General features: G+C 43.3%; 1 long non-coding RNA gene across 1 annotated transcript in view; it reads right to left on the bottom strand.

The window, feature by feature from the left end:
- LOC309540559 overlaps nucleotides 1-3,998 on the bottom strand; it is a 41,139-nt gene extending 37,141 nt beyond the window's left edge. Inside the window, exons 1-2 of the long non-coding RNA XR_014223351.1 lie at nucleotides 3,965-3,998; nucleotides 2,171-2,311 (exon numbers count right to left, since the gene is read on the bottom strand). This is a non-coding gene — a long non-coding RNA (uncharacterized lncRNA). The remainder of the gene's footprint in view (nucleotides 1-2,170; nucleotides 2,312-3,964) is intronic.
- Nucleotides 3,999-23,368: the final 19,370 nt, after the last annotated feature.

The following is a 23,368-nucleotide window of genomic DNA, read 5'->3' on the forward strand; positions in this document are numbered from 1 at the left end:
ATATTGAGCCAGGTGGACCAATACTCTGACTTGGTATAAGGCAATATCCTATATTCTTATGCTCACTGTGGACAGACCAGCAGCTTCTGCTGTACTTGAGGGCAATGTGCTAACTTAGGGGGTGCAGGGCAGCTCATGTGGCACATACTGTCCTACCCACTCTGTGCTCCACAACATCTGCCTCAGGGGGCAGCATCTCACTTTACCTGATGGTAGGGCCATTCTTTGATGGGGCTATCTTCTTTCTTTCTTTCTTTCTTTCTTTCTTTCTTTCTTTCTTTCTTTCTTTCTTATGCTGCCCTATACCCGCAGGTCTCAAGGTGGGTCACAGAATAAAATCAGAATATAAAACCAAAAAATATATAATCAAAATAAGATCAACAACAACCCAATAGCCCTCCCCCGACACATTTTAAAAGGGCATAGGATGTCAGTCAAATCAACCTAAGGCCTGGTTTCAAAGGAATGTTTTTGCCTTGCACCTAAAGCATTCCACAGATGGGAAGCCACTGCAGAGAAGGCCCGTTCTCATGTTACCACCCTCTGGACCTCTGGAGGAGGAGGCACACGAAGAAGTGCCTCAGAAGATGATCTCAGGGTCTGGGAAGGTTCATATGGAAAGAGGCAGTCCTTGAGGTATTGCAGTCCTGAGCCGTTTCCTCTGGTCATTGTGTTCTTTCTGGGAAGCGGGGGGGGGGGGTACATATTGTAAAATAGGACCAGAGTATGCTTCCCTTCAGTTTGGCAGTCCCAGAGCAACTGGCTGTCCTTTCTGGAAGGGATGGAGAGGGATGCAAATGCATGGTTGCAAATGCAACCATGATGGCTGATCTATTCCTTGATCCAAGCTAGAAATTCAAAATGCTCTGAGCTAAGCACAAATTAGTGCATCCCAGAACTTGCTGTAAGTGGAAAGGAGAGCGGGAATTCTGGAAGACAATAGTCTGTGTATACAGTGGTACCTCTGGTTAAGAACTTAATTCGTTCTGGGGGTCCATTCTTAACCTGAAACTGTTCCTAACCTGAGAAACCACTTTAGCTAATGGGGCCTCCCACTACTGCCGTGCCACTATCGCAGGATTTCTGTTCTCATCCTGAGGTAAAGTTCTTAACCCAAGGTACTACTTCCGGGTTAGTGGAGTCTGTAACCTGAAGCGTCTGTAACCCAAAGCATTTGTAACCCAAGGTATCACTGTAGCTGTATGCGAGGAAGAAGCTCTAAAATAAAACTATGCATCTGCAAAACCTAGGCTGAATCTAGGTTCTTATTTCTAAGCGTTTTGTTGTTTTTGTTGGTAGCTACTCCTTCTTCGACTGAATCACCCCTTCTCCATGATATTCTTTCTGAGACACATCTCCATGGATGGAGTAAGGGTTCTTAACCTTATGTAGTTAATATTCCTCAGTGTGAGCATGCTGTATTATATTGTCCAAAGAAAATATCCCAGCCAGTGAGATTTGAACTCAAATTGTAGCTTTTAACCAATGAAAAAAGTGACAATCTTTTAATTTATTAAGGATGTGTGTTTAGAAAAATTAACTCACGGGTACAATGAACTTATTAAATATTCACTGATATTTCCCCCCTTCTCCCCAAAATTCTTTGCAAGAGGGTTGAGGTTAGAGATGAAGAATCTTTATCATTTCCCCAAAACTTGTTTATATAAAAAGCAAAAAACAAAAGCATTACAAGATGAAAACTAATTGCAAGTAGAGTTGCAATCTCATGATATGCCTGGATAGATATCATAATACTCTGAAGAGGGAGAGAAAAATTTGGATGGGAGGGAAAGTGAGAGACATGATTCGTATTATGTTGTCTTCTTTTTTCTGTTTTGTATTAGACAAGGCTCTCAATATAAATTCTTCACAGTGGAAAAATGTGTCTCATGGGGATCTATTATATTATTGCATTTTTCTCTTTTGATGAAAAAATGGTAATGATACGAAGAGGGAAATGTCAAGAAAAATTAGTCTAAATGCTTGATGCTCTAAAGCAAAATAGGAAACACATTTAGTGACATGTCACTGCTCTTTGCCAGAGGCTTATCCTACAGGTGAGTAAAAATATTGAAATATGATGGATAGCTTTTCGTTTGCACCTAATTGTTCTGTCCTTTAGGATCTTTATCCCTCCTTCAGGTCTTGATTCAGAAAAGTCATCACAAACCTGCTTAAATCGAGATTGTTCTGAATCTATTTTGTCCCGCACTTGGGGCAGGGAATTCCTTGATGCTGGATGGTTGACCTTGGTGTGACCTTGACTTTCCCCAATGGTCCAGGAAGCAATGCTATCAGAAGGGTCACTGAACTGGTAGGGAATGAAGAAGAAAGCACAAGAACATGCTAGAGGTGGACAAGGCTAGCAGCAAAAGTGGTTGAACCAATGACTGTAAATGTTTCTTTTGCTTTTTGTTTTGTACAATAAGCATTTCTACCCTCCCTCTCTATCTTCCATTCAGGCAAGCAAGAGGCACTAGCAGAATTCAAGGCACAATCACTCAAGGAAGATGAAAATCAGTCCCACTGAGGTGTCATGGAGGCGATGACCATGAGGATGACCATGAGGAGGAATCCCAGTGGGCTGGGATAGTGGTTTCTGAACTCCAATAGATGTCTGATCCTGGGGAGGGTCTCAGTAGGATAGAGGGTGGATACCTGCCCCCCAGAGAAGGCTCAGGCAAACTTTTAGAAGTGCCTCCTGTTACCTCCCTTGCAGACATGCCTCCTTAGCTTCTCCAGCTACACAGTTACAAAGTAATATATTTTCCCCTGTATAAGACTAAAAAAAAAAAATTAGGCAAAAATTGGGTGTCGTCTTATACACGGAGAATGAATGCAGAGGGGGGACGTGTGATTAATGACAGCAGCAAGCAGGAGATTGGCAGCGGCAATTGGGTGGGTGATTGGTGGCTGTGGCAAGGCCTGCTGGCAATTGGATGTGGCTGTGGCAATTGGGCAGGCGACTGGCAGCTGTGGCAAGGCGAGGCGAGCAGGTGATTGGCGGTTGTGGCAAGTGGGTAGGTGGGCTGCTGGTGGCGGCGGGCGGGCATACAGTTGGCGGCTGTGGCGAGGTGTGTGATTGGCAGTGGCTGTGGCAAGCGATTGGCAGTGGCAGGCAGGCGGGTGAGCGATTGGTGGAAGTGACCTCCCCCACCCCCAAAAGGTAAACAACTTAATTTTTTAATTTTGGGTTAAAAAAATAGGGGTCATCTTATACACGGAAAAATACAGTAATTTCTCCCTTTAGGCAGCAGGGAGTATATCTGGTGCTGGGCACCTCTCTTAGCCATCGCACCTCTGTCAGCTAGGACAAGGAGACACCAACACGAGTACACACAAACCTCACCTAGCAAGCCCACTGTAAGGTGTGCTGGAACTCCAGCTAAATGCTGGTCCTGACCTGTCCTCCCAGTAGTATTGCTTGTTGGCTCAGTGTCATAGCTCACACTTAGCTATGCCTCTGATGCCTCATGAAACTGCTAATCCTTGCAACTTGTGATTTTCCTGATGTTGATGATGATGATGATGGTGATTTTACCCCATCCATCTGACTGGGTTTCCCCAGCAACTCTGCGTGGCTTCTATGATGAGGAGGCCCCCGGCTGAGGTAGAGAATTCTGTATTATTATTATTATTATTATTATTATTATTATTATTATTATTATTAACCCACCCTCCACCTAGGGTTCTAGGGTGGGTTACAACATTAAAACACAATTGTGATTTTTTAAATTTTAAAAATGGATAAAATCATAGTGCAAACCACCTAAGAAATGCTGAGTGCAGGACACGTAAGTCTAGGAACTGAGCAATGTACAGCAAGGTTTTGAGAAGCTGTTTATTGGCCAAGCTCAGATGGAAGACTTAGTGCAATCACATTACCAGATGTCAGTTTTGCAGAAATAAAAATCAAAAAGCTTACCATCCACCCAAAGAGAGTGTGCAGACTTCCCAAACTGACCTGCAAAGCACTAGATGTCTTGAGCCAATTGTAGCTGGAACAACTGAGAATATAGATGTAGATATATATATATATATATGATGCAAGTATTGTGGAGTCATAGGTCAGAGCAAGTGAAACTGCTGGAGCACAGAGTAATGGCTGCGCTGGCCCCTCGAACCTTCTAAAACCATCTTCTCCATCAATGAATTCCAAATTGCTATCCCTTTTTAAATACTGCTGCTACTGCTGCTTGACAGTGAGAATGCATAAAATGCATGCGAGTGGGGAGACAATATATTCCTGTGTGAAGGTGCTTACTGTGTGTGTGAATACAAGCCCATATTTCACACTCATTTTAAGTACTGTCACTGTCCAATTGAAGTTGCCAGTTTGGTCCTGGACAAAATTGGTTCCCCCATCTCTGGCTGAACAAGAGCAACACATTGATTCATCTTTCTTTGGGTGGCCTCATTTCACTTCACATGCAGAATATATTTTACGATTTCAGTTCACTGGTGCTTGCATGTAGTAATTGCAGGAATATTTCAGGCTAGCAAATGGAAGGAAATTGGCTGTTGTCTCTAATTTAAAGTGAAATTGACAGGAAATACCTTATTTTAGGCTTAGAGGGTGCATACACATTTTCAGAAGGGAACTCTTAAGACCTTAATGTGAGCCACATTAAATAATAACTTATGAAATTAATCAGCTGCTTCCCATATGGTCTTCAAAATATTTTCCAATAAGGTAAATATGACCAAACGTGATTTTTTGATTGAATAGATTATTTAATGTTTTCGTACTCTCTATCTTTCCAGAAAGTAAGATGGTTATCGGAACATAAAAAGGATTTTAATTCAAAGTGACTTTGCCAGGTTCAAATAACATCACTGGTGTTTGATATTCTGTTCAGAGATGTAAGATTTAGACCTATTTCCTTGCTTCGGCTGCAGTGAACGTGGTGGTGGTCGTGACTTCAAGAGGAGTTTGCCGTTAATAAAAACAAAGGGCTGGAGGGTTTGGGTTTTATTAAAAGCATAAGCCATAATGATCAATTTGGATAAATTAAGCTTCTGTAATTACTTGCAACTGATGCACTGCAAGGACCTTGAGGGCTCTGTTTTATCAGGAGCACAAAACTCAGTACTGAGCGCATTATGGAGCAATCTCTGTGCTTTCTCTGAGCTCTCCAGAGGGCCTACAGCTCAGTGACAAAGCAGATACTGAATCTCCAGCAACCTGCAGACAAAGAGCCCATAGAAAGCGCTGCCAGTCTGAGTAAGCCAGTCTGATTAGATGGACTATGGTCTGACCCACTGTAAGCCAGTTTCATATGTTTATGAGGGTTGCTAGGGCTGCACTCCTCACCTTACTTTCCCAAAAGGAAGCTCCGCTGAATTCAACAAGAGCTATTTCTTAGTGGACGTGTGCTGTAATGCTGCTATTCTAACTCACGTACCTGGGAATCAGGACCATTGAATACAATGGGACTTACTTCTGAGTAGAAACTGGTTGGATTGTTGCCTAAATCTAGTTTGCTGCCACCAAATTAGCTCCCAGTTCTTTCAATTGTCTTCGCTTTTTATTTATGGGCTACGTCCTCTTCAGATATAACTTGCAACCCAAGCCCATATTGCTAATATTTGGGACAACCCTGGGCTTACATTTCCTTGGACTGTACCCTTCAAAAATGCAACATGTGCTCTTTGCGAGCTCTTCTTTATTTGCTTCAACATTTGGGACTACAGTATATCTCCAATGAGTCACAAAAACTGTTGCATCTCTGTCAGTGTCTATAATTAACTAGACCCGATTTGCTAGAACTTAGAATCTAGATATGGTAAATGAAGTGACTGTCTACCAAAATATGGGGAGAGTTTTCTGCTACCTTAGGTTCAATCTACCGTATTTTTCTGTGTATAAGATGCCCCCATGTATTGGACTCCCCCTACTTTTGGGTACCCCAAATTTAGAAAATGGGCATATGCACTATCCATGTATAAGACACCCCCAGATGTTAACCTTCTTTTAAAGTAAAAAAAACCCTAGTCTTATACACGGAAAAGTATGGTATGTGTGTACACACCCACACCCACACACCGCTAAATCACAAAGCATATACAACATTTAAATGATAAAAGCCATACAACAAAACATAAAAAGTTAAAAACAAATTAAAAGCAGAAAAGCATTGAAAAGTTAAAAGCATGCATCAATAAACCATTGTTGGAAATGAACTCTTAATTGCCTGCATAGACTTGGTGGCATAAAAAAGTTTTTAGCAGGCACTTAAAAGATGAGCAGGGTATAAATAAAGTATTATTATTGTTGTTGTTGTTGATGTTGTTAGTCCTCTAATGCATGGAGAATTCCATGTGAATAAAAGACCCCTGTAGATGAGAAGGTGGGAGGGTCACGGCTGATGCACACAAGGGCAAATGCACATAGGGACATTGAGAATAGGATGTGCACGTGAGTCTCTGCTGTCACCCCCCATTTTAACCATGGCACATTTTGGGCATATGTCTCAATTGTCTCAATAAGTTTCCCCGTGATTTTTCAAGTGGTGGGGAAATGAAGAGCAAAAACAACCAGATGAAAAATGTTGCTTGAAAATAAATATTTTTCAAAGTTCTCTCTCTTTTTTTGACAATTGAGCTTTTATGCTTGTTCCGAACATATTTATGGAGCAGAGCCACTTGGGTGCAATCCCATCAAGACACAATGAATAGCAAGGAAGAAAAGCAACGTGTTGGCAAACAAATGGTTTTATGTCTAAAAGATGGGAGAGGGGGGGCTCGAGGAATAATTCATTCAGGTGACCTTTTGCTGAGTTTTAGCAGAAAAATTATATGGTTAATACCAGTGTCTGTCCATTTCTTCAATTTGTGGAAGCCAGCAGTGGTTTTGTTTAAGAAAGACAGAGCAAAAGAACAAAAGCAGAGTTTGTGCTATAAAACGACAACTTTAATACGTTCCAGGGCTGACTTTCACCAGAAACACTTAAGCTGGAGACAGATTGTCCTTTTGGAGAACGGGATTTCTTAATTTATTTAAAACTATGTATTTCTGCCTGATAACGGGCCTCTAGGGCAGCTGGCAATAAGTGAAAATGAATTTGTAACAACTCTTCATAGTATTCCTTTCAATGGCTGTGGTGACTTATGAAGGCTCTAGGGGATCGACAATGGGAAATTTATTTATTTAATGATAGCAATTGTGCCCCACTTGTCAACTGAAGGGAGAAAAAGCTGTCAAACTGTCTTATAAAGAGCAATAATAAGACAGTCTATGTGAGATTCGGCATCACACCAGATGATGTTTTCTTTCCCTCCATATGAGAGCAAGGGGAAGTCCCATTTACCCAATGACTCTGGCATTGGCATCTGGCTCCAGTAACTACCGTATTTTTCGCTCTATAACACGCACCTGACCATAACACGCATGTAGTTTTTAGAGGAGGAAAACAAGAAAAAAATATTCTAAGCGAAACAGTGGATGTATGATTTTTGTGGTTCATGCTGTGGCCACAGACATGTGATCTGACGGTGGGTTTGGGGTAGCCCAATGCAAAAATCCTGAGGATCCATGTGGATCCATGCTTTGTAACCACGTTTTTGTGCCATTGCGGCCCCATGAAACAGTGGGTGCGTGTATTTTTTGGTGTAGGCTGTAGCCATGGACATGCTATGTGATCTGATGGTGAATTTGGGGTGACCCAGTGCAAAAATCCTGAGGATCCATGTGGATCCGTGCTTTGAAACCACGTTTTAAGTGGGGAGGGAAGGAAAAGCACTCAAGGGACAAGGAGCACACGTGGGGGGGGGGTGTGGAGAAGGATGCTGCTAATAATGCAGAAGAGGCTCCTCTCCGGCTTTGCTGCTTTAAAACAAGCAGGCTCTGCGTCTCTCCCTCCTCCCCAGCAAGGAAACCACGATAGTAACCACTCTGAGACAAATCAAGAAAAATTGCGACCAACACTTTCCCCCAACAAGCGCAGTGAGGTCAACACACACAGAGAGAGAGAGAGAGAGAGAGAGAGAGAGAGAGAGAACTGGCCCTAAAGTCGCAGGGCGCTGGAAGTCGCAGGGTCGCTGGGAGAGTGAACGGGAAGCAAGAGAAGGAGAAGGAGCCCTCACACACAGAGAGACACACAGAGTGTGGATTCTAAAGTCGCAGGGAGAGTGAGAGTGAACGGGAAGCAAGGGGAGAAGCAGCCCTCACGCACACACAGACACACAGAGTGTGGATTCTAAAGTCGCAGGGAGAGTGAGAGTGAACGGGAAGCAAGGGGAGAAGCAGCCCTCACACACACAGAGACACACAGAGTGTGGATTCTAAAGTCGCAGGGAGAGTGAGAGTGAACGGGAAGCAAGGGGAGAAGCAGCCCTCACACACACACAGACACACAGAGTGTGGATTCTAAAGTCGCAGGGGCGCAGGGAGAGTGAAGGGGAAGCAGCAGGAGGAGAACGATAGCTCAAGCACACACACACACACACACAGCCCCTACAGTGCCTAATCCAAAATCGGACAGCAAAAAACTGCAGGCAGGGACAGAGAGCAGGGGTTGTTTAAAGCAGCTAACTCCCGCTCTGCTTCTCTCCCTCCTCCCCGGCTCCGCTAGCTGACAGGAGCCGCTTACACCCGCTTTGCTGTTTCAAAGTGAGCCACGGACTGCTCACGACTGCAGCAGATTCCCCCGCCATCTGTAGGCATTCGCTCCATAACACGCACAGACATTTCCCCTTACTTTCTAGGAGGAAAAATCTGCGTGTTATGGAGCGAAATTTACGGTACTTGAAAAGAAAGCAACACCAGCCATTTTTCAGGCATCATGATCACTCACTATTAAACCACAGCCAGATCCTGGTTTATAATCTGCAAGTAAACCACAGTTTCCAAGTTCAGATGTCACAGGAAACTGTGGTTTGATAAGTGAGGATCAAAGCATATGAACCAGGTAGATGAGTGAAGATGAGGGAAGAAGTCCAACAACTTTGACTCATGTTATTCTCAGGCTCATAAAACCATGATTTTCTCAGCCTAAGATTGTTATATATTGTCAGGGAACTGACATCAGAGGCACGGGAGAAGGAGAGGGTCTCTGATTCTGCAGGAGAAGGTCCCGGCGCTAGAGGGAGACTCAGCTGGGAAGAAGGGGAAGGGAATAAGTGTAACACCAGGGATCCAAGAGAGCAACGGGACCAGGAGGTGCAGGGGCTCCAGGACTCTTTGTTGGAGGTTAGCGAGGAGAGCCCAAGCACCCCGCTACCGACGCCCACCCTGCGCAGGAGACTCCCGTGCAGTGAGAGGCGGAGACGCTTGGGCGTCAAACAGCTCTTATGTTGGCAGCGCTTTAAGAAACGCCCACAGACAGATTCTACGAGTGACTAAGGGCAGCCACGCTGAGATGGGCTGTGCAGTCCGGAGGGTTTAACCAGGCAATCTAATGCCCAAACGGGGCAGGATTACGCACGAGTAACTCCTAACCACTACATATATGAACTGGGCCTATTTGAAAACAAAAAGACCCTGGAGGACCACAGATGTTAAAGTATCAGTGGCACACTGAGCAATGGACAACCTTCTAGGATGGGTATAACTTTCCACTACTCATGATTATTTATTTTAATGTTATTTATTCATCAAATTTATTTACATTCTGTAAAAGCAGCCCCCCCCACAAAAAATCATGATACTTCATTATCCAGCCCTGAAAACATCATTGTAAAACTGAAGCATGCATCGTATCTCAAGAGAACAAAATGTAAATGTGACTCAAGTTTACTTAGGAGGAGTTACTTGATATGGCAACTGTTACATGGACTGTGAGATAAGCTACTTCCATAACAAAAAAAGCACCATTTTTCATATTGGCTCCAAAAGCCCCAGGAACAACACTAAAGATTTGCAGGAAATGCAGAGTCATGAACACCAGGTGCTGTTGCTCTTCCCCAAGTGAGTCTCTCAGAACAATTTGCTCTATGCAAGCGATACTACATATTCCCACTCCAACTCCAAATGACCAGGGAGAACCAAACATATTTTTCAACAGGAGACTTCATGTGGGAAAAGAAGAGGAACCACATACTGTCATTGGATTGCTGACTCTTCTGAGTCCGGCCTCCTTCATTTGACATGTAAATTTAGCCCATCGAAGCTGTAAAAGTGTCTTTATTGATGAGTCAAGTTGTTGCAACTAGGTTCATAAATTGAGAGCAATGGGCTCTGAGAGAAATTAATCTTTTGTTGATATATTACACGTTACCCCGTTGCCATCACCACCAGCTTAGGAGTATAGGAAGATGCCCGACATTGTGTGTGTGTGGGGGGGGGACCACTGTGTTAGGATATTTTCGTTCCACCTTAAAAGGGAGCAGGCTTTGTGAGTCACAGAGTCTGCGCATGTCCTGTTCACAGGATGTTTATGTTTGCTGTTCCTTTCGATTTCTCAGTCGGTCGGAGACACTGACTCAGAACGGTCATGTTTTTCTTTGTTCTGATCAACGCTAAATAAAGTCTGTAAATATGCTCTCCTGCTGTGCATCTTCTGCTGTGTGCATTATCTGCTGATAAAGAGTGTGCACGAGCCCTGGAATGTGGCAAGGTATTTCCAGGAAACTCGTGTCGTCAGAAGCTGCGTGACTACAGGGATCGATGGGTCGTCCGGCAGCCGGCTTGGGGCCATTATGGACTATATCTCCCTGGCAGTATCCCAACACACTGGCCCATCAAACTAAGTATTGCCAGCATTGTTGGCTCTGCAGGGTTTCAGTCTTACCTGGAGATGCTGGAGATTGGACCTGGGAGCTTTTATATGCCAGGTAGATGCTCCACCACTGAGCTGTGGCCCCCACAGGCTGGAGGGATAACTGTTGCAGTTGTGGAGACTTTTCTGTTCCTGTAGTTTCCCTGTGCAAGTTGGAAGCCTGATTTTCCAGGGTTTTAAACTGAGCAAGGAGCCTAAATGTGTAGAGGAGGCTCTCTGCGCTGATGTTTGCCTCCAATTTGTGAAGGAAAATGAGGATGCTGGAACTACTCTGCCCAATTCCATTCTCTATAGAAGAAGAAGAAGAAGAAGAAGAAGAAGAAGAAGAAGAAGAAGAAGAAGAAGAAGTTGTTGCCCATCTGACTGGGTTGTTGTAGCCACCCTGGGCTGATTTCAGCAAATTAAAACATCAACCATGCTTTTAATTGCATGGGTGTGATTAGGATGCCTCAAAAGCAGTGCAGTTTAGTTTATTTGATGTTCTGCCCATAAGCATCAGATACTGTATAGGGTTATCCAGACAACAATACAGAGAGAGAAAACACAATATAAATGCACACAGTTTGTGTCTTTTAAAATAAAGATCAAAAATATATAAATAATAGACAATTTTGTCTGTTATTAACAATTGTGTCCTAGTTTTCCTGGCTATGGCAAAGAACTTGCTATGTATTCTGTGATTTTAGAGTTGGAGTAAAACTTTATCTGAGTTCCCTAAGTTTAAAGAGAGTACTGAACACATAAATTGGGATCTTATATCCCTATAAAAAACACAATAGAGAAGAACATGGGCCAATGCTTCAACTGAGCATTTGAGATTCTGTCCACAAGGGCAGAATCTAAAATGTCAATTTAGCTGGGTTTTGGGTAAATCAAACTTCCAAATACCTAGTGGACTGATTAGATTTTTTTTTCCTCATTGATGACTTTTTTCTAGTAGCTACAAACCTTACCTGTACATACCCTGGGCTACCTACCTGACCAATTTGTGTTACTTTGATTTCTTTGCTTATTTGGTTGATTTTTCTCCTGTTGTGCTGAATGTGCTTCCTGACAAAAATCTTCAAGGAAATTCAACTAATACAATGGGCTTTTTATTTATTTTTTACAAAATAAAATAAAAGGAAGAACCAAACATCTAGCTCAAATCGTTGCCATCCCATGCCTCTCTTACTAATAAAGCTCCTGGCATAGCTGTATGTCCAGATCCTTTTTGGTTATTGTCCACAGAACCCATCCACCTGGGACGAACAGGGAAGATTGGAAACATGCACAGCAGCCAGCCAGCCAGATTAAGGATCCAAGACAACTGGCAGTCGAAGTGCAGACCAGAATTTAATTTACACCATAAGTATTGGTTAGAATCATATCCCCAAAGAGTCGAATCATTACGGACAATCTCCACCAGCAGGGCCTCAAGCGGAGTGTTGTTTTTCCCCCCTTTTCTGTTTGGCAACTGTTTTTGACACAGCAGCCCATTCAAATTTTGAAGCGAGCACATTCTAATTCTAATTTTGTTGTCACCAAAAATCAGCTGTCTCAGCCGGGCTCAGTGTAGTCACAGATGATACCTAACATTCTTGAGGTGAGATTGACAATTCCAACAAACAGCATTTTAGATGAAAAAGGTGGTATGGGAACATATGTGATTTGCTTCCAACCCCATCCCTCTCCTGTATTTGACTCAAAGCATCAGGAAATTGTCTACAAATTACAGCTCAGTCGTTCGTCAAAGAAGCGTACAGTCAGGGTTAATTGGACCGTATCGGTGCCTGAAGAAGAGAAGGCGGATATTCCACTACCAGCCTCCCTCTCTGCTTAAGAACGATGTAATACTTGACGTCTTGCTAATCTGCAGGCATGTTATTCTTGATTTCACATTCTTGTTATAAATGTAAGAAAGAGTTGGACCTCAAATAGTTTAAATGACTCATGGGACTCCGTCACATCTCAGTGGCTGCAGTCTTACAAATTCTCTCGCGTTCTTCCTCTGCATTACAACAGGACATGACACAAGTCCATTTGAGCTTCCCATCATAATTGGTGCATTTCTTAGCTCATTCCTATTAAGGATCCCTAGGTCTCTAGGAGGGATTATGTTGTGCAGAATGGCCACAGCTTTATTCAGCACATGTAAAGGATCATCTGATCTTCTGTGCTCTGCCTCAGTCACCAAGATCCTCTGATGGATCTTGGCAATACCAATGAGACGGAAACATGGAAGGTGCCTAAAGAAGCCAGGGTGGCTATCTAAAGAACTTTTAACTGAATTAAGATTAAAAAAGGATGTGTACAAAAAATGGAAAAGGGGGGAAACCACCAAAGAGGAATTCAAACAAATAGCCAGCACGTGTAGACACAAAGTCAGAAAAGCTAAAGCACAGAATGAACTCAGGCTTGCTAGAGAGGTTAAAAGCAACAAAAAAGGCTTTTATGGGTATGTTCGTAGCAAAAGGAAGAACAAAGAAACAGTGGGGTCACTCAGAGGAGAAGATGGTGAAATGCAAACAGGGGACACAGAAAGGGCTGAACTCCTCAATGCCTTCTTTACCTCAGTCTTCTCCAATAAAGAAAACAATGCCCGACCTGAAGAATTTGGAGCAAATGTTTCAGCAAAGGAAACACAGCCCAGAATAACTAAGGAGATAGTACAAGAATATTTGGCTAGTTTAGATGTATTCAAGTCTCCAGGGCCAGATGAACTGCATCCAAGAGTATTAAAAGAACTGGCAGATGTGATCTCAGAACCACTGGCAGTCATCTTTGAGAATTCCTGGAGAACAGGCGAAGTCCCGGCAGACTGGAGGAGGGCAAATGTTGTCCCTATTTTCAAAAAGGGGAAAAGAGAGGACCCAAATAATTACCGCCCAGTCAGTCTGACATCAATAGCAGGGAAGATTCTGGAGCAGATCATTAAGCAAACAGTCTGTGAGCACCTAGAAAGGAATGCTGTGATCACCAATAGTCAGCATGGATTTCTGAAAAATAAGTCATGTCAGACTAACCTGATCTCGTTTTTTGACAGAATTACAAGCCTGGTAGATGAAGGGAACGCAGTGGATGTAGCCTACCTTGATTTCAGCAAGGCATTTGACAAGGTGCCTCATGATATTCTTGTAAAGAAGCTGGTAAAATGTGGTCTTGACTATGCTACCACTCAGTGGATTTGTAACTGGCTGACTGACCGAACCCAAAGGGTGCTCATCAATGGTTCCTCTTCATCCTGGAGAAGAGTGACTAGTGGGGTGCCACAGGGTTCTGTCTTGGGCCCGGTCTTATTCAACATCTTTATCAACGACTTGGATGATGGACTCAAGGGCATCCTGATCAAATTTGCAGATGACACCAAACTGGGAGGGGTGGCTAACACCCCAGAGGACAGGATCACACTTCAAAACGACCTTGACAGATTAGAGAACTGGGCAAAAAGAAACAAGATGAATTTTAACAGGGAGAAATGTAAAGTATTGCACTTGGGCAAAAAAAATGAGAGGCACAAATACAAGATGGGTGACACCTGGCTTGAGAGCAGTACATGTGAAAAGGATCTAGGAGTCTTGGTTGACCACAAACTTGACATGAGCCAACAGTGTGACGCGGCAGCTAAAAAAGCCAATGCAATTCTGGGCTGCATCAATAGGAGTATAGCATCTAGATCAAGGGAGGTAATAGTGCCACTGTATTCTGCTCTGGTCAGACCACACCTGGAGTACTGTGTCCAGTTCTGGGCACCACAATTCAAGAAGGACACTGACAAACTGGAACGTGTCCAGAGGAGGGCAACCAAAATGGTCAAAGGCCTGGAAACAATGCCTTATGAGGAACGGCTAAGGGAGCTGGGCATGTTTAGCCTGGAGAAGAGGAGGTTAAGGGGTGATATGATAGCCATGTTCAAATATATAAAAGGATGTCACATAGAGGAGGGAGAAAGGTTGTTTTCTGCTGCTCCAGAGAAGCGGACACGAAGCAATGGATCCAAACTACAAGAAAGAAGATTCCACCTAAACATTAGGAAGAACTTCCTGACAGTAAGAGCTGTTCGACAGTGGAATTTGCTGCCAAGGAGTGTGGTGGAGTCTCCTACTTTGGAGGTCTTTAAGCAGAGGCTTGACAACCATATGTCAGGAGTGCTCTGATGGTGTTTCCTGCTTGGCAGGGGGTTGGACTCGATGGCCCTTGTGGTCTCTTCCAACTCTATGATTCTATGATTCTATGATTCTATGATTCTATGGTGTAGTGGTTAAGAGCGATAGACTCGTAATCTGGGGAACAGGGTTCGCGTCTCCGCTCCTCCACATGCAGCTGCTGGGTGACCTTGGGCCAGTCACACTTCTTTGAAGTCTCTCAGCTTCACTCACCTCACAGGGTGTTTGTTGTGGGGGAGGAAGGGAAAGGAGAGTGTTAGCTGCTTTGAGACTCCTTAGGGTAGCGATAAAGCGGGATATCAAATCCAAACTCTTCTACTCTTCTTCTTCTATTGGTCCTCCTTGTCCCTGAGGTTCAGTTGACCTTTAGCGTGGCAGGACTTGCCCATTGTAGCTCCCTACCAGTAGCAGTTCATCAAGAATTGCACCTGCCTTCTTTTAGATCACTTCTGAAAAATACTGTTCAGACAGACCTTTGCAATATGATTTTTTTTTCATTTTTAAAGATCCAGCATTTGCTGACATTTTTACTGATGCTTTTACAGAGCTTGATATAATCTTATATGTGTATACTGCCTTGTTATACTTTTATGAAAGTGCAGATGATAAATTCTTAAATTAGTAAATAATAAATGTTGATCTTTGCAAGATAATAAAACAGTGGTACCTCAGGTTACAAACACCTCAGGTTACAAACACTACAGGTTACAGACTCCGCTAACCTGGAAGTAGTACCTCGGCTTAAGAACTTTACCTCAGGATGAGAACAGAAATTGTGCGCCAGCGGCGCGGCAGCAACAGGAGGCCCCATTAGCTAAAGTGGTACCTCAGGTTAAGAACGGTTTCAGGTTAAGAACGGACCTCCGGAATGAATTAAGTTCATAACCAGAGGTACCACTGTAATAATAATAATAATGGTATTCTGTTGTCCCTGTTGCTCTTCATACTCGATCATTCATGGGAGAGGTATTTTCAACTGCCCCACCATTTGGAAGCCATATACGGAGCTACTGCAGCAGAGAGACTGTGAGCAACACTTCAGGAGGGTGTTTCTAGGACTGAAGTGAAACAGTGACACTCCTTTGTTATTTTTGCCATTGGATGCTGCATGGGGTTTGTGTAATCTTGTTATATTTATAGTATTGAAATGTGGTTTTTTTGTATGTCATTATTGCTATAGTTTTGCTTTGTCATTATGCAATTGTTTTTGTATTGTTCGTTTGAAATGCACTCCTCTTTTTTCTGTAAGCTGTTTTGAGCATGATTGTGTGTGTGTAAAAGTGGCATACAAATGAAAGGAATGAAAGAATGAAATGAATTTTGTGGTGGTGATTATTTTAATAAATGCAACCTTTTAAAAATTCTGTAGGGGTCCCCCATCACACAATGAGCTGGCCCTCTCTGCAGCCCACCCACATGGCAGTCACTGTTGTTCCTTTTAACAGATAGGAAGTGAGAGATATGAACTTGTCCAAGGCGATGTAGTGATTCCATGAGACTGACATTTCTACTCACTGGAACAAATTTCTATAAATGGTTTGCTCAAACTATGAGGTTTCCATTGCTCCCATTGGGAGAATATGGATCTCATTCGTGTGTGTGTGTGTGTGTGTGTGTGTGTGTGTGTGTGTAGGGTTGTATATATTTCATGGCAGTCAGCCTAAATTCTTTGCTCAGTTCCATCCCTATCTGTTCTAATTACATCCTTTGGACCACCAGAAACTATTCTTCTTCCTCTTTGTTTCTTAAAACAGTTCAAATACTCCCCCCAAATTTGTCATTATTTAGCCTTGCTATGCACATTTCCTCCCTTTCATCTTTCTGCATAAGTCAGGGGAGCCCATGGAGCCACCATAGAGATGCAAGCATTGATGAATAAATCCCATAGTGAGTGTGATTGATATGGCGAGATTGTGGTGGCTCAGAAGAAGCTGCCAAAACGAGACGAGAAATATTAAAGGGGTATTTGCTTACATTTTGCTCCCCTCTCTACCATCCAATTATGCTTCCCAGTTGTAGTTGTTTACGTTTTGGAAATGTTGACTGGAGCTGCTCACAGACTGAAAGGGAAAGCCAGCTCCAATATTGCAAGCATTTAGATGCTTTTGCAATACATGTGAGACAAATAATAAAAAAGCAAGTTAAAATACAGCTATTCCACAGGAAATGCTTTTTGCTAGTGAATGTGCTGGCCATGGTTTTCTTAGGGATAAGCAACTTTCTCCCATTCCATTGCATGATTGTTCCATTTTTCTGCCCTGCAGCCTGCTAGAGTTGGTGCCTTTGCTGGAAGAGTCATGTCCAGGGTATTGACATACATTTCATTGCGCACATATATAAGACATTAGTGATAATAGAGGAGTTTAATTACAGGAAGGAATAATGATGGTTAGTTGTGGGTTGATTCAACAAATCTCTGATGCTGACAGACATCTCTGTCCATCTGATTAGGGTGAGGGACATTTGTGCCTCATCTAGAGTGTCCTGCTTGTATCTCCCGAAAGCCAAATACCCAAAACCAATTACTAAGAGTGCAATGACAACATCCAGCATACACATCTCTGTGCTTAAACCTTCCTTTGTTTGGTGTTATGGAAAAAATTGCAGCAACACTGAGAGAGGGAGGGAAGATGAACAAATTGCGATCAGCATTCTCAATGTTTCCAGAAAATTCAAAACATCAGCTCCTTAGCCTAGAGGCTGAAAATAAACGTTCCCTGTCAGCACAATCTTCCAGTTGGCATAATCTCCATTGACTTTAATGGGTCTTGTGCTAGCTAATGGAACCGCATGATGAACCATTGCCAGCTTATTTAATTGATCTGATCCTCTTTAATCTGGGTGAGCATTAAATTTACATTTTTCACAGAGCCGTTTGAAGTCTATGTGGGCATGCTTGCATTTGATCCTTCACAGGAGAGAAGAAGCCCGTTGCTTTTTTAAAATTGCAGCTCATCAGAGCTGCCTCTCTTCCTCCTCCTTTTTGCTGGAAAAACAAAGGGCTCTACACTTGTACAATGCGCACATTGTAGAAGGAGTCAGGATGCATGTGGAAGACGTTTGTGTGAATGGCTGTACAAGTGGTGACTATAAAAGTCAACAATGGACTGAGCTAAAATAAAATATGGGGTCCAAACTGTGAGTACTGCTGGCATGGGCTGAATGTTCCTATGTGTGATCCTGTGTGGTGTTCTCAAGACATGGACATCTGTTTAACATCTTACTGTCAACATCAAGCTACATATTATGTGGAAGCTCTGTGATTGCAACTGCCCATATTTTCTTTCTTTCGTAAAAACAATTGGAGGGGGTTTGGTGCAGTGAGGAAGTGGTTCTAATCCTTCCCTCTCATACCAGTTTTGCCATGCAACTCATGCCTGCCGCCCTTGTTATTATGTGTAGAGAGGAAAACACCTGGATCACAGGCAGGTCTGGGATTGGCTGGGGACCAGGAAGCTGATATAGTAGTACTATGCTGCACAGCAGGTGTGTGTATTGCATACCTGGCCAATTTTCCATTGCTTTCTTTCCTTTTGGCTTGATAGAAAGCTACAACCCCCTCTGTTAATTTGAAGAATTTCGTCCCTTGCTTAGTCAACAAAAAAGGATTTTTTAAATCTTAGTTTGCCTGCACAAATGTTACTAGCTCACAAAAAGCTTGTAATTTGTGGCACATCAGCAGCTTGAAGGGCCAGACTGGGACTACCTGATATTTCAGCATTGTTGAAACTCAGTTTTGGGTAGCAGGTGTCTACTTTACAGAAGACAGTCCTCTATCCAAAGGACTCTTGTCTTTGAAGGGCTGGCTGGTCCACAGCCAGCTAAAGAGGCTGAAGAAGGGAGAGCAGGAGCCAGGTGTCACTAACAGGCTGCCCTCCAAATTTTATTGGACTCCAACTCCCATTAACCTCAGCTAGCATGGCCAATGATAGGGGATTATGGGATTTGTAGTCCTATGTCATCTGGAGGTCACCATAATGATTAGCTCAGTATTAAGCAGGTTGGTTAGGATTGTGACGTCCTGAAGTACAAGGCATAACTGCAGTGGTTTTGGGGAGGAACACACAAAATGGCCTGTGGTAGCCTTTTAAAAACTTTTACAGTTACCACTTCCCCCATAGCTTATCCTTATTTTCATTCTTTTGTCATTTTCTTCCTCATATACTTTCCATGTCCGTCCCTCCGCCTTTCCTTCTTAACCACCCTTTATTTTGTCTTTTACGTCTCAGTTAAAAGAAAAGAACACTCTGTTAACTCACCCTGTCTTCAAATGATAGACTGACAATAGGTGTGTGGAAGTGGTTGATTTCTATGTTTCAACAGCAACACTGTCTGCCTTTTGCTTCGACAGCCTTGTGGAGCCTTGTCTCATTTTTAGGCTGCAATCCTATGTGCTAGGGAGTAAACATGCTTAGATGCACATCTGCTGAAACTCTCTGATCCCCTTCGGTGATCCTGCTGCACAATTTGTTGCCATCATTATACATGTGTGTACTCAGATTTTCCATTTGACTTAACAAAACGTTAATCCTGTTTGTTGATACTGGTGAATTAAATTTCATGGTGTTGTCTTAAGCCCAGTTTGTTCATCTTTTTTGAATTGTTCTCTTAGTTTATGACATCTTTGCAGCCATAACCTGGCTGTTTTTGATTTTGGTCTTCTTATACCCAATGCCTGATTTCAATTGCGTAGTATAGGGGAAAGGTGTACGAGTAATAAAGTGGTGCTGTTAAAAGTTTTAGGGGTGCTGGGATGCACTTCCTTTAGAAAGCATGTGACAACTTTCTTATATCCAGGCACAGTGAATTAGCTCAGTGGCGTAGCGTGGGTTCTCAGTACCCGGGGCAAGGCAAGTAATTTGCGCCCCCTAACCCGTGGATTTTAGCACTCGAGTCTCTTCCGCGTCCCCCCAGATGTTGCGCCAGGTGCGGCAGGCCCCCCTGCACCCCCACGCTACGCCACTGCTCCCACCACAAGTCTTCAGGACAGCCATCCGAAGGCTGGCGCGGGGAAAAGGTCTCTCCGCCCCACCGCCAGGCTTCGGAGCAGCCTTCCGCTTAATTCCCAGCAAGCAATTAGCAGGCTCGCTCCACCTCCTCCTCCCGGCTTTGCTGCTGCTGCTGCGCGGCTCTTTTCCTCCACCGACGGCGCGCTGCGCCTTGGAGAGGTTCCCGCTTCCTCGAGGGCGGCCAGCCAAACGCGCCCCCCCATATGTTGCGCCCGGTGCGGCCGGCACCCCTGGCACCCCCCACGCTACGCCACTGAATTAGCTATACACTGTCCCCTTAGACATTCAATTCCAGCTTCTAAGTGCCCTTCTTTTTCTTACCCCTTGAACTAACCCTCCCAAAGCATACAATTGAGTCCTATAGATTCCCAGCTGTATAGGGAGGTGGCTCAAAACAGATTAGGATTATAACCCAGCTGTTGTGATACCACCAACATCAACTGAAGAGTTACATCTCCACCACAGAAACTGATTCCAACAAATTCAGAACAAGAGGTGTGCACTGCGCCAACATCTTAGTCACCAAGAAATAGGGACAGGGGCTTCTGTCAATTTTGGGTTCACTCAGTTTTTCATGTTTCCAATCTTAAATTTGGTTCTCCACATTTCCACATGAGTTTGCATATATTTTATAAAACGAAAACATGTCCTCATGAAAACCACCAGGATTTTAGTTCAAATTTCTCCTCGTATATCCATTTTTGATGCAACTTCCCCTGATATTTGGATCAATAATGCATTTTTGTATGTTCTTTCCACCTAAACAGAAGTTTTGTGCATATTTTACCCAATGCGCTCTCTCTCTCTCTCTCTCTCTCTCTCTGGTAAACATTGCTTTGCTGGGAAACTGCATTGCAAAATTTGGAAAAGTGCGAATTTTGAAAGACAGCTGCATTTCAGTTCCCATATTGTTTCAGGAGTGTGAATTAAGCATGTGTGCCTTTAAATGTGAACTAAACCAAATCCCCCCCCATCCCCATTGTGAATAAAATTAAAGGGTTTTGTAGCATTAATTCATAACAAGGATATTTTTTCTACAATTACCTGTTTATATCCTTTTGCTGACTTGGCAAGAATGACATTTTGGGGGAAAGTTATTGAAATTATAAATTACACATTAGCATATAAAAACCTTTTCATTAGGGAATTTGATGTGGGTCACAATGCATGATCAGAAATAAATTCCAGTCATTTCTCGCTTGCAATGCAGAACTCATTATTTGTCTTTGGCTATGATAGGGTTTCCACATCTGCAGTGCTCAAATACACGGTGCCAAAACTTGCTGCAATGCCTCATTTGAGTAGCCTTACTGACTTTAGTGAAATGATTCTTATGTGTACAGTGGATATGTTTTGGCTTAAAGGCAGTGTGAAAACCAATATCTAGGCCCATATCTGGGCTTTGGACCATTCGTATGTTGCTGGTTAAAGGTGTTCAGTTTTTATTTCCAAACAGAGTTGTCCATCTAACTTGGAATAACGTTAGCTGAAATAATTTTACCTTGAGTATGGAAAGACAACCAGTAGATCTAAAAAATTAAAACAAGCTTTCTTATACTATGAATGCTTTAGAATTTTAAAGAACACATTATAGCACAGTGATGGATGACTTCCAAACATGCCATGCCCCTTATCAAATTGGATTCTGGGTAGCTAAAACAAATTATTAACCCACTAAATCTCAAGAAGTAGGGCTGCCATATTTTCCCAGACATTACCGGGATTTCAAAGGTGGAATTGACATCGGGGGGGGGGGGGATTTCCAAAAGGTGGCACTTTGTCCTGGATCTTAGGCAGGTCAAAAAATTGCGTTCCTGAGGAAAGCTCAATAATTTTGGCGGTTTCCTTAAAAAAACCCTCAACAACCACTTTTGGTGTCCTGGTTTTTACTTTTTGAAATACAAGAAACCCACTAAAGTTCAAGATGGAACATGGCAACCTTAGCATACCCTCCAACATATTGGAAGGTAAAATTGGGATACACACTCCACACTATCTCCCTCCACCACCTGCCACCTTACATTCGCTGGCTGTCTCTCTGACTCCTCCTCTGCTGATGCTGCTACCATTGTGAAACCTCACCTGCAAGGCCTCCTTTTCCACCGCCGCAGCAAGGCCTCAGGGTCCTCCTCCATCACCACAGTGCGCTAAAGCCTCCTCTGCCGCAAGACGTCTGCAGGGTCAGAAAAAGGTGCTACGTTCAAGAAGCACTGAATCACAGCTGGAAAAGAAGAATTGGAGAACACTTAGAGTACACTCAGGATTCTTCCTCTGCAAGTTACAGGTTCAAAGTTGAGTCACCTGGTGTCACCTGACACCAGGTGATTGACAGGTGGGTGGTTCCACCCACCTTTTAAAGTGGTCCACAAAGTAGTGGGGTGATTTCTGAAGCTTGCTGACAGATCCAGCCTCCACTTCTGCAGTAAGGTCTTGCTAGGCAGTGTGAAAACTAAAAGTGAAAGAGGTCTTTCCACCACCTGCCCCCAAAGGGACTGACAGACAAAGTGAAATTCAATTTAGGATGTTGGCTTTGATTTTCAAACCTCAATTAAACATAATCCTCCAAAAACCCAAATAAATAATGCCATTTGATTGTACCACTGACATTCTCTGGACTGGCTGGGTTGTACAATTGCTTTCTTCTTACTGAAGAGAAAATTGACCAAAGATGTAAATGTGGTTGCTTGTGCTTAACTAGCTATTTCCAGTCCTATACATGGCTTTTTTTCTTCCAGAAACCAAACTAACATATGAATGAAGCCACTTGGATAGTTGCCTAGCTTTCGTCTGAAGTACCAATTAAGAATTGGCTCAGGCAGGAAGTGTAGGGCCTAGCCATGTCCATATTAAGTTGGTCTGCCATCTTAGAGCAACTTACAAGTCTTTCCGCACAGTCAAAGGACGTCTGGAGGGAAGAAATGAATTTAGGGCTGTGGTTTTGGTTATTGGAGGAGCACAATTATAAACAATCTTAAGCAATTGATTGAGGTCTGCATCTGATGTAACATTTTCCACACTTAAAAAACGCAGCGGAGACTTAGCTTTGTACATCCAGTTCGCATCCCCATTGCCACAAGTACAGAGAAACAAATGGCAGGCGATCAAAAGTGTTAGAGGGAAAATCACACACAAACAAGACATCTAAAGAGGGACAGCTTGTTGTACGCTCGTGCAAAAACAAAAGTGTCTGACAGATTGTTGAGCAAGTTGACGGAGGACATATTAGAGAGAAGGCGGGTTGCAATCATAGCTGGAAGCAAGAGCTACAGCAGGGGTGGCTAAGCCGTGGAACACAGCTCCCATCATTCCTGGCTATTGTCCAGGCAGGCAGGGACTGTTGGGAGTTAAGAGTCCAAAAATATCTGGGGGGCACAGCTGACATGGACTGGTTCGGCACAGAGGAATGGTGGGAGGAAGCAGCTGGGGAACCACCAAGGAAGAAGGCTCAAAGTGGAGTGGGAGTGGCAGTGAAGAAGAAGAAGAGGAGTTTGGATTT

Source organism: Podarcis vaucheri (genome assembly GCF_965113315.1).
Source record: "Podarcis vaucheri genome assembly, chromosome: 9".
In the NCBI taxonomy this organism is placed as follows: Eukaryota; Metazoa; Chordata; class Lepidosauria; order Squamata; family Lacertidae; genus Podarcis; species Podarcis vaucheri.